Genomic DNA, 10,871 nt, shown 5'->3' with positions numbered 1-10,871 from the left:
GGAAAGATTGTTCAAGCCATCCGTAACATTGGAGGGGGAACCCGCAAATGACAGCCCGAACCCAGCCGCACCACTCGACGCCGAACAATCTGACACAATCGGAGGCTCTGCCAACGAAATTACACCTTCAGCCCACGTAATAATGGCGGTTACTGCCCCGTGGACAGAACCATTCCTAGACTACCTTACTAGGCAGGAACTCCCGGAGGACCAAAACGAGGCCCGCTGCATAGTGCGGCGATCTAAGGCCTACAGAGTCCATGAGGGAGAACTTTATAAGAAAAGCACTACCGGAGTCCTTCAAAGGTGCATCTCCGAAGAGGAAGGGCGGAACCTCCTGGCTGAAATTCATGCCGGACTCGGTGGTCACCACGCCGCTGCTCGGTCCCTTGTTAGCAAGGCTTTCCGTACAGGCTTTTACTGGCCGACGGCCCGAGCAGACGCTCAGGACCTAGTCCAACGATGCCCTGGTTGCCAACTTTTTGCCAACCAAAGCCATATGCCACCCACCGCACTCCAAACTATACCCATCACCTGGCCTTTTGCGGTCTGGGGGCTTGACATGGTCGGACCCCTTAAAGGTGGAACCCATAGGAAAAAATACTTACTGGTCATGGTGGATAAGTTCACCAAATGGATAGAAGCCAAGCCTATTAAAACGGCCGAATCCGGACCTGTGATAGACTTCATATCCGGGGTTGTACACCGTTATGGCGTCCCCCACAGCATCATAACCGACAACGATACAAACTTTACCGCCGACGAGGTAAAACTCTGGTGCAAAAACATGGGCATCAAGCTCGACTATGCTTCCGTCTATCACCCACAAACCAACGGCCAGGTCGAACGTGCAAATGGTCTTATCATGAGCGGCATTAAACCTAGACTGGTGCGGTCCCTTAAGGAATCTAACACACACTGGGTAGAGTAGCTCGACTCCGTGCTATGGGGGCTGCAGACCACGCCAAATCGCACCACCGGATACACACCATTTTTTATGGTGTACGGCGCAGAAGCAGTTCTGCCCTGCGACATAATTCATGACTCACCTAGAGTGCGCATGTAAGAAGAAAGAGAAGCCGAGCTCGATCGGCAGGACAACTTGGACGCCTTGGAGGAGGAGCGCGATGTGGCAAAAGCCCGTTCCGCATTTTATCAATAGCAGGCCCGAAGATACCAAAGCAGAGAAGTACGGGCCAAAAATTACAATGTTGGCGAACTAGTTCTACGCCTGCCGGATAAGAAAAAGGACAAAAATTCAAGCCCAAGTGGGAAGGTTCATTCATAATCGACCAAGTCCTGACTGGTGGGGTGTACCACCTGCGAGATGCGTCGAACAACCGACTCGAGCCGAACCCGTGGAACGCCACCCGTCTCCGAAGATTCTATGCCTAGCGCCGGACTCTGTGTTCGTATCCTTCCTCTGTCCATCCCTTTTTTGTATTTTTCTGTCCTACATTTCTCTCCTTCCCATTTTTTTCTTTCATAGCCCTTAAAGGCTCATCTAGTGACGCGCCACTCGCGCTCATTAAAACCTGGGGGCTTCTTTAACAGAAGCTTATTTATACGGGCTTGACGCCCAACACATGCGTCAAACTTCCGCATGTACCTTTTTTCTTCACCATTATATGCATCGATATGACTTAAGTTTTGGACAAGCTGGGTTGCCTGGCTCCTGTGCTTACCCCTACGTTCCCGATTGTTCGGCTAGGCGGTAAAGGGAGCACCTCTGCGATTGTTACTGCCGGGTCAGCCGGATGTGTACCTCAGACTGGGTGAAGCCGAAAGCTAGCATTCTTAAGGGAATATTCTTTCGGTGAAATAAAAGATGATCTTTTTACTCATTTTATGCGCCCCCAGATGCTTTTTTTTCTGCGTCTCTTCACGCAGTCCGGACATGCACCTTAGGGCATGCCTCCCAGCGAAAGGAACCCTTAATGGAACTATTCTCTCTGGAAGATGTTTCTTACTAACCATGTAATATAACATAACTAGTTGGGCACTTGTCTGATAAAGCACTGATGACCCCTACGCCTGGTCTCCACGCATACCCCGGTTTTCATATAACTGCTAGGGTATTCGGACACACTCCGGACTGTCAGGTCCCGAGGTTGAAGAGAAAAGGTCGCCAACGACAAACGATCTACAATCCGGCTAGAAGGCATTACACATGTCAATTCAAAATTACACAGTCATTCTGACTGATTGTATTCCTCTTCTATACCATCTAATAGGATGTCTAATTTACAGTCCTGCTGGGAATACTTCGTGGCCAACTCTACTTGGCCGTATACTAAGCTTACAGGGATCTCCTTCCCATCAGACCCCACTGGTCCGACCTCGGCCATGTGGTTTGGGTCAGACTTCGTAAAACGGGTCTTCACCATGGCCCAGGCCTCCCTAGCGCCTTGTCGGCAGGCCGATATCTTCCACAACCGGAAGCGCCGCCGAGCTCCCTTCAGCTTCTCCGCAAGCTCTCCAAGGCCCTCGGGCACGGAGTGGGCAGGCCATAAGGCTTGGGCAATACCCCGCATCGCCTACCGAATTCGCTCGTGCAGTTGCAGGAGTTCGAGAAGAAGGTCACCCATAGAACCGGGCATCTCCTCTACAGGACGACCTGTGAGCATACCTACAGACATTACTCTGTTAGTCGACTTCCTCGCCGAACTCTTTTTTCAAAGTTCGTTCAAGCACTTACTAAAAATGTCATGTCGAAGCCGCTGATTCTCCTTCATGGAGTCCGACAGCTGGCCACGAACATCTTTAAGTTCGATGTCCAGCTTGGTGTTGGTGTCCTGAAGATCATTCTTCTCTCGCCTCACCTTTGTCAACGTACTCTCACCGGCCTTTAGCCGGCGTAAGAGTTGTTGCTTGTCCAGATCGAGTCCGGCGCCATCTGCAATATGATTTGTCAGATTTGCACCCACACCGCACAATACTAATCTTTCGAAGTGTATCTTACCTGAGGGGGTCTCTTTGGGCTCCCCTGCTGCAGCTAGTGCGGCCTCTAGATGGGCCTTGCACTTTTGCAGCTCCTGGGACAGTACGGTATTCTTCTCTGTAAGAAGATGCATATTAAATGATCCTTAAATCAGTTGGTCTAACTGCTTGAAGTCTCGGGGGCTACAGGCATATATATATTTAACCAAAATTTTCTTACCCGTATGTCTTTTACATACTGCTCCGTGGCTCTGGCTAAACCATTTTGAGCGGCACGGAGGTACGCATCTCCTGAATTAAAGGCATCTAAAGCCTCTTGGGAGAAACAAGCGTCGCATAGAATTGTCCGGCGATGCATGTGGTTCATGGCACTCTCCACTTCAGAATTTGTGGCAGACAGCCTGTCCGCATCCTCTGTCGGAGGAGCGTCCGGTGCGCGCCTTGTGCTCGCCTCCGCTTCCTGGCCAGACGTTGGAGCCTGGCTGGTGGAGGCGCGATTGGCAACATCTCTGGATGTAGTCCGGCGAGGTCTCTTCGTTCTGAAGGTAGCACGAATGTTAATATGCCCTAACAGAATAACTCCAGGGAAACAGAGGGTGCACTATACCTTTGCGCCGGCATCTCAGTTCGGACTACATTCCTTTTTGCCCCATGGGGCCCTGCGGCCCCTTGTTGGCTAGCCGCCACAGGTTCGGCCTCCTGCCTCGGAAATCTCCCCTGCAAAACACGGTTGTCGTCAGAAACACCGGGCTACGTAAGGGTGGAATACCTTTCAAGGGAATAAGACCCTGGTTTCTGTCACCTGAGAGGCCAGGATTAACCCTGGGTAATCCGCCGTAATGGCTACCAAGGTATTGTCCTTGCTTAGCTGATGGAACACCCCGTCGATAAGCTCCACCGATATGTCCGGATCCTCTTTGGAGTCCGGATTGAGGGACCGTTCTGGGTCCTTGGGCTGTGGAGGGCGGCTATTTATATCCTTTACCTCCTGTCGCAGTTCCTGCATTGAAGTCATCAGTCTACCTATCTAACCATGGGAGTATAAAACAAACGGGCAAGCACAATTGTTCACTTACCCAACTTGGAGGATCGTACATACTGAATCCGGCCCGCAGGTTGACGTGGAGGAATTCATCCTTTTCTCCCTTGTACAAAGAGGATAAGATCTTTACTAAGGCGGCGGCTGAGGCCGGCCCCTTACGACCGTAACGTGTGGCGTCATCCTCCCAATTGAAATCCCACATGGGGTGGCCTCTATATTGAAGCAGCTGCACCCCCCGCATAATGCACGCGGCCATGACTCCAATCATGCTTAGTCCGGAATGAGCCAACAGTCTTATCCGGCCCATCAGGTAAAGGACGTCTCTGTCACTTTCTCTCTGAGAGCTCCGCGGACGCCAGCTCAAGCGTTTCTTCAATGGAGCACTATTGAACTCAGGGAGACCGACCCGGATAGGGTCCGGTAGCGGGACATCATCTATGTAAAACCATTCCGAAGGCCAGTCCTCGGACGCCTTCTTTGGGGTTCCGGATAGGTATCTGGTCCCGGCGATGCGCCATACTTCGGCTCCGCCCACTTGGTATATAGACCCCTCTTGAGAACGAGGTACCAGGCAGAATAACCTCTTCCACAGCGCGAAGTGAGCCTCAATGCCTAAAAATAGCCCGCAAAGGGCGACGAAACCCGCAATATGCAATACGGAGGCGGGAGTGAGATTGTGCAGCTGGAGGCCATAGAACTCCAGAAGCCCGCGGAGAAATGGATGAATTGGAAACCCCAGTCCCCTTATTAGATAGGGGACGAGGCACACCCGCTCTCCTTTAGAAGGATTGGGGGTGATCTCCGCTTGTTTTCCGCCATTGTAGGTGGCGAGACCGGCTCGGACCGGGACCATGTATGCCCGAGGGAGAAATCCCTTGGCCTGAAGCGACACTAACTCTCTATGCGGGATGGTGCAACTCTCCCAGTCCCCGGGTTTGGGACCGGAGGGGCGAGGGGAGGAGCTGTGATGGCTGGTCATGTTGGAATGGACCTTTGCTGGAAGCGCTCTGATGATAACTCGCGGAAAGGAGAAGATGTGGTTTGGACCTAAATCCCCATCCCGTTAAATAGGCGGCTCGTTTATATGGCTAGGGGTGTGGATGTAAAAACGCCTCGGCATTTCACATTCGTTTGACACGTGGAAGACGGCCATTATTGGGCGTGGAAGCCGAGGAGCACTACATTACAAAAATCGGACATTATTCCTACAGGTACACAAGATTTGGAGAAGAACCCGCCTTGCAATGCCGAACAATCTGCACGCCGGACTTGTTGTCATTGAAGCCTGGTTCGGGGGCTACTGAGGGAGTCCTAGATTAGGGGGTGTTCGGGTAGCCGGACTATACCTTCAGCCGGACTCCAGGACTATGAAGATACAAGATTGAAGACTTCGTCCCGTGTCTGGATGGGACTTTCCTTGGTGTGGAAGGAAAGTTTGGTGATGCGGATATTCAAGATCTCCTACCATTGTAACCGACTCTATGTAACCCTAACCCTATCCGGTGTCTACATAAACCGGAGGGTTGTAGTCCGTAGGCAATCAACTCCATATACAACAATCATACCATAGGCTAGCTTCTAGGGTTTAGCCTCCTTGATCTCGTGGTAGATCTACTCTTGTACTACCTATATCATCAATATTAATCAAGCAGGACGTAGGGTTTTACCTCCATCAAGAGGGCCCGAACCTGGGTAAAACATCGTGTTCCCTGCCTCCTGTTACCATCCGGCCTAGACGCATAGTTCGGGACCCACTACCCGAGGTCCGCCGGTTTTGACACCGACAATCGGGTCAACGACGGGCTGGCTCCTCACCAACCTACGTCCCTCGAAAGGTAGCACCTCCCAATACCAGCCCGGCGGAGCCTAGTCCCGGACGTGGCCCCTCTGATCAAGCCGGCCTCCTCCGTCGAGTCGACGACGAGGATGTGGGATAGGCATCCTCGACGTCGATGCGGGAATAATTGCTTGAACTAAAAAATAAACTAGTTCTATTAATTTTCTTGCTAAAAATAAACTACTGCTATAGTAAAATAAAGTAGTTTTATTAAATCAACTAGTTCAACTACTAATTAAGCACTTACTATAAATAAAATAAAGTAGTACTTACTAAAAATAAACTACTTCTATATATAGTACAATAAAGTAGTTTTATTAAATCAACTAGTTCAACTACTAAGCACTTACTATAAATGAAATAAAGTAGAACTTACTAAAAATAAAGTACTTCTATAGTAAAATAAAGTAGTTTTATTAAATCAACTAGTTCAACTACTAAGCACTTACTATAAATAAAATAAAGTAGTACTTACTAAAAATAAAGTTGTTTAACTAGTTCTATTAATTATCGCCCCCCCTCATGTCAAAGTTATCGGGGAGGGGGTATATCGACAATGACATACCCGATAAAAAATAAGAAGAGGAAGAAGAAGAAAAAAAAGAGGAGAAGAAGAAAAAAAAGGAGAAGGAGAAGGAATAGAGGAGAAGAAAAAAATAGATCTATTTTTTTCTTCTCCTCTATTCCTTCTCCTTTTCCTCATTTTTTCTTCTTCTTCGACCTCTTCTTATTTTTCTTCTTCTTCCTTCTTCCTCTTTTCTTCCTCTTTTCTTCTTTCCTTAATTTATTTCCTCGACGACCCTAACCCTAAACAGTACAACTAACTACAGCGACTTCGCTTGCATACATATGAACAAATATGATCGATCATCTATGAACAATATAAAAACATCATATGATATATGAACAAAAAAATCACATCTATGAAAAAAAACCATCTAATCATATATTTTTTATGGTGGCCACGGCGGCGGCGGTGGTGACGGGGGGCAAGGCAGGGGCGCGGGGGCTGGGGCTCACTGGGGGCGGCGTCGGCGATGGCGCGGACTGGGGCGGTGACGATGCGGGGCGGCGCGGACAGGGGCAATGACCGACGCGGGGTTGATACGTCTCCAACGTATCTTTAATATTTTATTGCTCCATGCTATATTATCTACTGTTTTGGACATTATTGGGATTTATTATTCACTTTTATATTATTTTTGGGACTAACCTATTAACCAGGGGCCCAGCCCAGAATCATTGTTTTTTGCCTATTTCAGAGTTTCGCAGAAAAAGGATATCAAACGGAGCCAAAACCCTAATTCCACCGCCGCAACCTTCTGTACCCACGAGATCTCATCCTGGGGCCTGTTCCGGAGCTCCACCGGAGGGGGCATCGATCACGGAGGGCTTCTACATCATCACCATAGCCCCTCCGATGAAGTGTGAGTAGTTTACCTCAGACCTTCGGGTCCATAGTTATTACCTAGATGGCTTCTTCTCTCTTTTTGGATCTCAATACAATCTTCTCCCCCTCTCTCATGGAGATCTATTCGATGCAATCTTCCTTTTGCGGTGTGTTTGTTGAGATCGATGAATTCTGGGTTTAAGATCAAGTTTATCTATGAACAATATTTGAATCTTCTCTGAATTATTTTATGTATGATTGGTTATCTTTGCAAGTCTCTTCGAATTATCAGTTTGGTTTGGCCTACTAGATTGATCTTTCTTGCAATGGGAGAAGTGCTTAGCTTTGGGTTCAATCTTGTGGTGTCCTTTCCCACTTACAGTAGGGGCAGCAAGGCACGTATTGTATTGTTGCCATCGAGGATAACAAGATGGTTTTTTTTATCATATTGCATGAATTTATCCCTCTACATCATGTCATCTTGCTTAAGGCATTACTCTGTTTTTATGAACTTAATACTCTAGATGCATGCTGGATAGCGGTCGATGAGTGGAGTAATAGTAGTAGATGCAGGCAGGAGTCGCACTAGTAGAAAACAGGGCTTTGGTCCAGGCCGGGTCAGCCCATTAGTCCCGGTTCAGTCCAGAATCGGGACCAATGTGGGCATTGGTCCCGGTTCGTGAGCCCAGGGGGCCGGCCGGGCCACGTGGGCCATTGGTCCCGGTTCATCTGGACCTTTTGGTCCCGGTTGGTGGGACGAACCGGGACCAATGGGCCTCGCTCCTGGCCCACCACCATTGGTCCCGGTTGGTGGCTTGAACCGGGACCAAAGGCTCCCCTTTAGTCCCGGCTCAAGTCACCAACCGGGACCAATGAGGTGCCTATATATACCCCTCGCTCGTGAGCAGAGCACCCCAGTGCTCTGTTTTTCTCTGGCCGAGGGGGAGAGGGCTTGGTGGTGCTCTAGCTCACCTCCTATGCACACAAGGTGTTCGATGGAATGCCCGAGCCACACTACTTAAGCTTTCTCCTCTCCAAGCTCGACCTCCAAGCTCCATTTTCCATAATATTTGTCTAGGTTTAGCGGTCCGTCACGCCCCGTCCCCGTCTTCACCGCCGTTGATCACCCGCACCGAGCTCATCGCCGGCACCACCGTGGTGAGCCTCTTGTTCTTATCTTCTTTCTGAAAGGAAAAATATTCTTACTTGTATGTTTACATAGATACTTGTATTATTTTCTTACTTTTATTATTGCATCTTATATAGAGCGATGGTTTTGGTATCCGCCCCCGTCGGCCCTCGTCCTGTCTATGATTCGGATGTGGTATATATATTATCTTTATAACTATTGGTTCATTTATTGTTTATGAAAATTATAACGACCAACATGACATAGATTTTATTTATGTAGGATGTATGTGAATCGGAAATGCCAACCGACCCTATTGTTGAGAGGTTAAATTTAGTTGAAGAAGAAAACAATTTGTTGAAGGAACAAATAAAAAAAATTGAGGAGGAGAAGATGATATTGGAGTTGCATGTTGCGGACGTCGTCGATGATCACAAGATCAAGATGGATGCAATGCGCTTGAAGATTAGAAAGATTAGAAAATATGCCATTCATACCGAGGCTTGGTATCATTATGCCGTTGGATCAATTGTTACCTTGGTTGCGATTATGATCGCATTTGTTTTCGCATTGAAATGTTTTACATAGTTTCAATGTATGGTTTAATTAATTAGATGCTCTGGAGAGCTATATGTTGTTAGATGAGAACTATGTATGCACTTTGGTTTTAATGTGATGATGAACTTCTATTAATTTGGACACTTAATTATATATAATGCATGCAGATGAACCGGCAATGGATGTACGGTGACAGACACACCCGCGAGTACATTAAGGGCGTGCATGAGTTTCTCGATGCGGCTGAGGCAAACAAGCAGAATGGTTTTATGTGTTGTCCATGCACTGAATGTGGGAATACGAGGTCTTACTCTAACTGGAAAATCCTTCACTCCCACCTGCTTTACAAGGGTTTCATGCCACACTATAATGTTTGGACGAGGCACGGAGAAATAGGGGTTATGATGGAATACGACGAAGAAGAAGAGTACGATGACAACTATGTGCCCCCTAAATACGGTGATGCTGCAACGGGGGAAGCTGGTGAAGATCAAGAGGAACCAGACGATGTGCCCAATGATGCTGCAATGGGTGAAGCTGCTGAAGATCAAGAGGAACCAGACGATGTGCCCGATGATGATGATCTCCGCCGGGTCATTGTCGATGCAAGGACGCAATGCGAAAGTCAAAAGGAGAAGCTGAAGTACGATCGCATGTTAGAGGATCACAAAAAAGGGTTATACCCCAATTGCGAAGATGGCAACACAAAGCTCGGCACCGTACTGGAATTGCTGCAGTGGAAGGCAGAGAATGCTGTGGCTGACAAAGGATTTGAGAAGCTACTGAAAATATTGAAGAAGAAGCTTCCAACGGATAACGAATTGCCCGACAGTACATACGGAACAAAGAAGGTCGTATGCCCTCTAGGATTGGAGGTGGAGAAGATACATGCATGCCCTAATGACTGCATCCTCTACCATGGTGCATACAAGGATCTGAACACATGCCCGGTATGCGGTGCATTGCGGTATAAGATCATACGAGATGACCCTGGTGATGTTGACGGTGAGCCCCCCAGGAAGAGGGTTCCTGCGAAGGTGATGTGGTATGCTCCTATAATACCACGGTTGAAACGTCTGTTCAGAAATGAAGAGCATTTCAAGTTGATGCGATGGCACAGTGAGAACCGAAAGAAAGATGGGAAGTTGAGAGCACCCGCTGACGGGTCGCAGTGGAGAAAAATCGAGAGAAAGTACTGGGATGAGTTTGCAAATGACCCAAGGAATGTATGGTTTGCTTTAAGCGCGGATGGCATTAATCCTTTCGGGGAGCAGAGCAGCAATCACAGCACCTGGCCCATGACTCTATGTATGCATAACCTTCCTCCTTGGATGTGCAAGAAGCGGAAGTTCATTATGATGCCAGTTCTCATCGAAGGCCCTAAGCAACCCAGCAACGAAATTGATGTGTACCTAAGGCCATTAGTTCAAGAACTTTTACAGCTGTGGAATGGAAACGGTGTACATATGTGGGATGAGCACAAACATGAGGAATTTAACCTTAAGGCGTTGATGTTCGTGACCATCAACGATTGGCCCGCTCTCAGTAACCTTTCAGGACAGACAAACAAAGGATACCACGCATGCACGCACTGTTTAGATGACACTGAAAGTATATACCTGGACAAATGCAGGAAGAATGTGTACCTGGGCCATCGTCGATTTCTTCCGACCAACCATCAATGTCGAAAGAAAGGCAAGCATTTCAAAGGCAAGGCAGATCACCAGAAGAAGCCCTCCGTGCGCACCGGTGATCACGTGCTTGCTATGGTCAATGATTTACACTACGTAATCTTTGGAAAGGGTCCCAGTGGACTAGCTGTTCCGAATGACGCTGAGGGACACGCACCCATGTGGAAGAAGAAATCTATATTTTGGGACCTACCCTACTGGAAAGACCTAGAGGTCCACTCCTCAATCGACGTGATGCACGTGACGAAGAACCTTTGCGTGGACCTGCTAGGCTTCTTGGGCGT

The sequence above is a fragment of the Triticum dicoccoides genome, chromosome 3A (assembly GCF_002162155.2).
Source record: "Triticum dicoccoides isolate Atlit2015 ecotype Zavitan chromosome 3A, WEW_v2.0, whole genome shotgun sequence".
Classification (NCBI taxonomy): domain Eukaryota; kingdom Viridiplantae; phylum Streptophyta; class Magnoliopsida; order Poales; family Poaceae; genus Triticum; species Triticum dicoccoides.
This window is presented reverse-complemented; position numbering follows the sequence as displayed.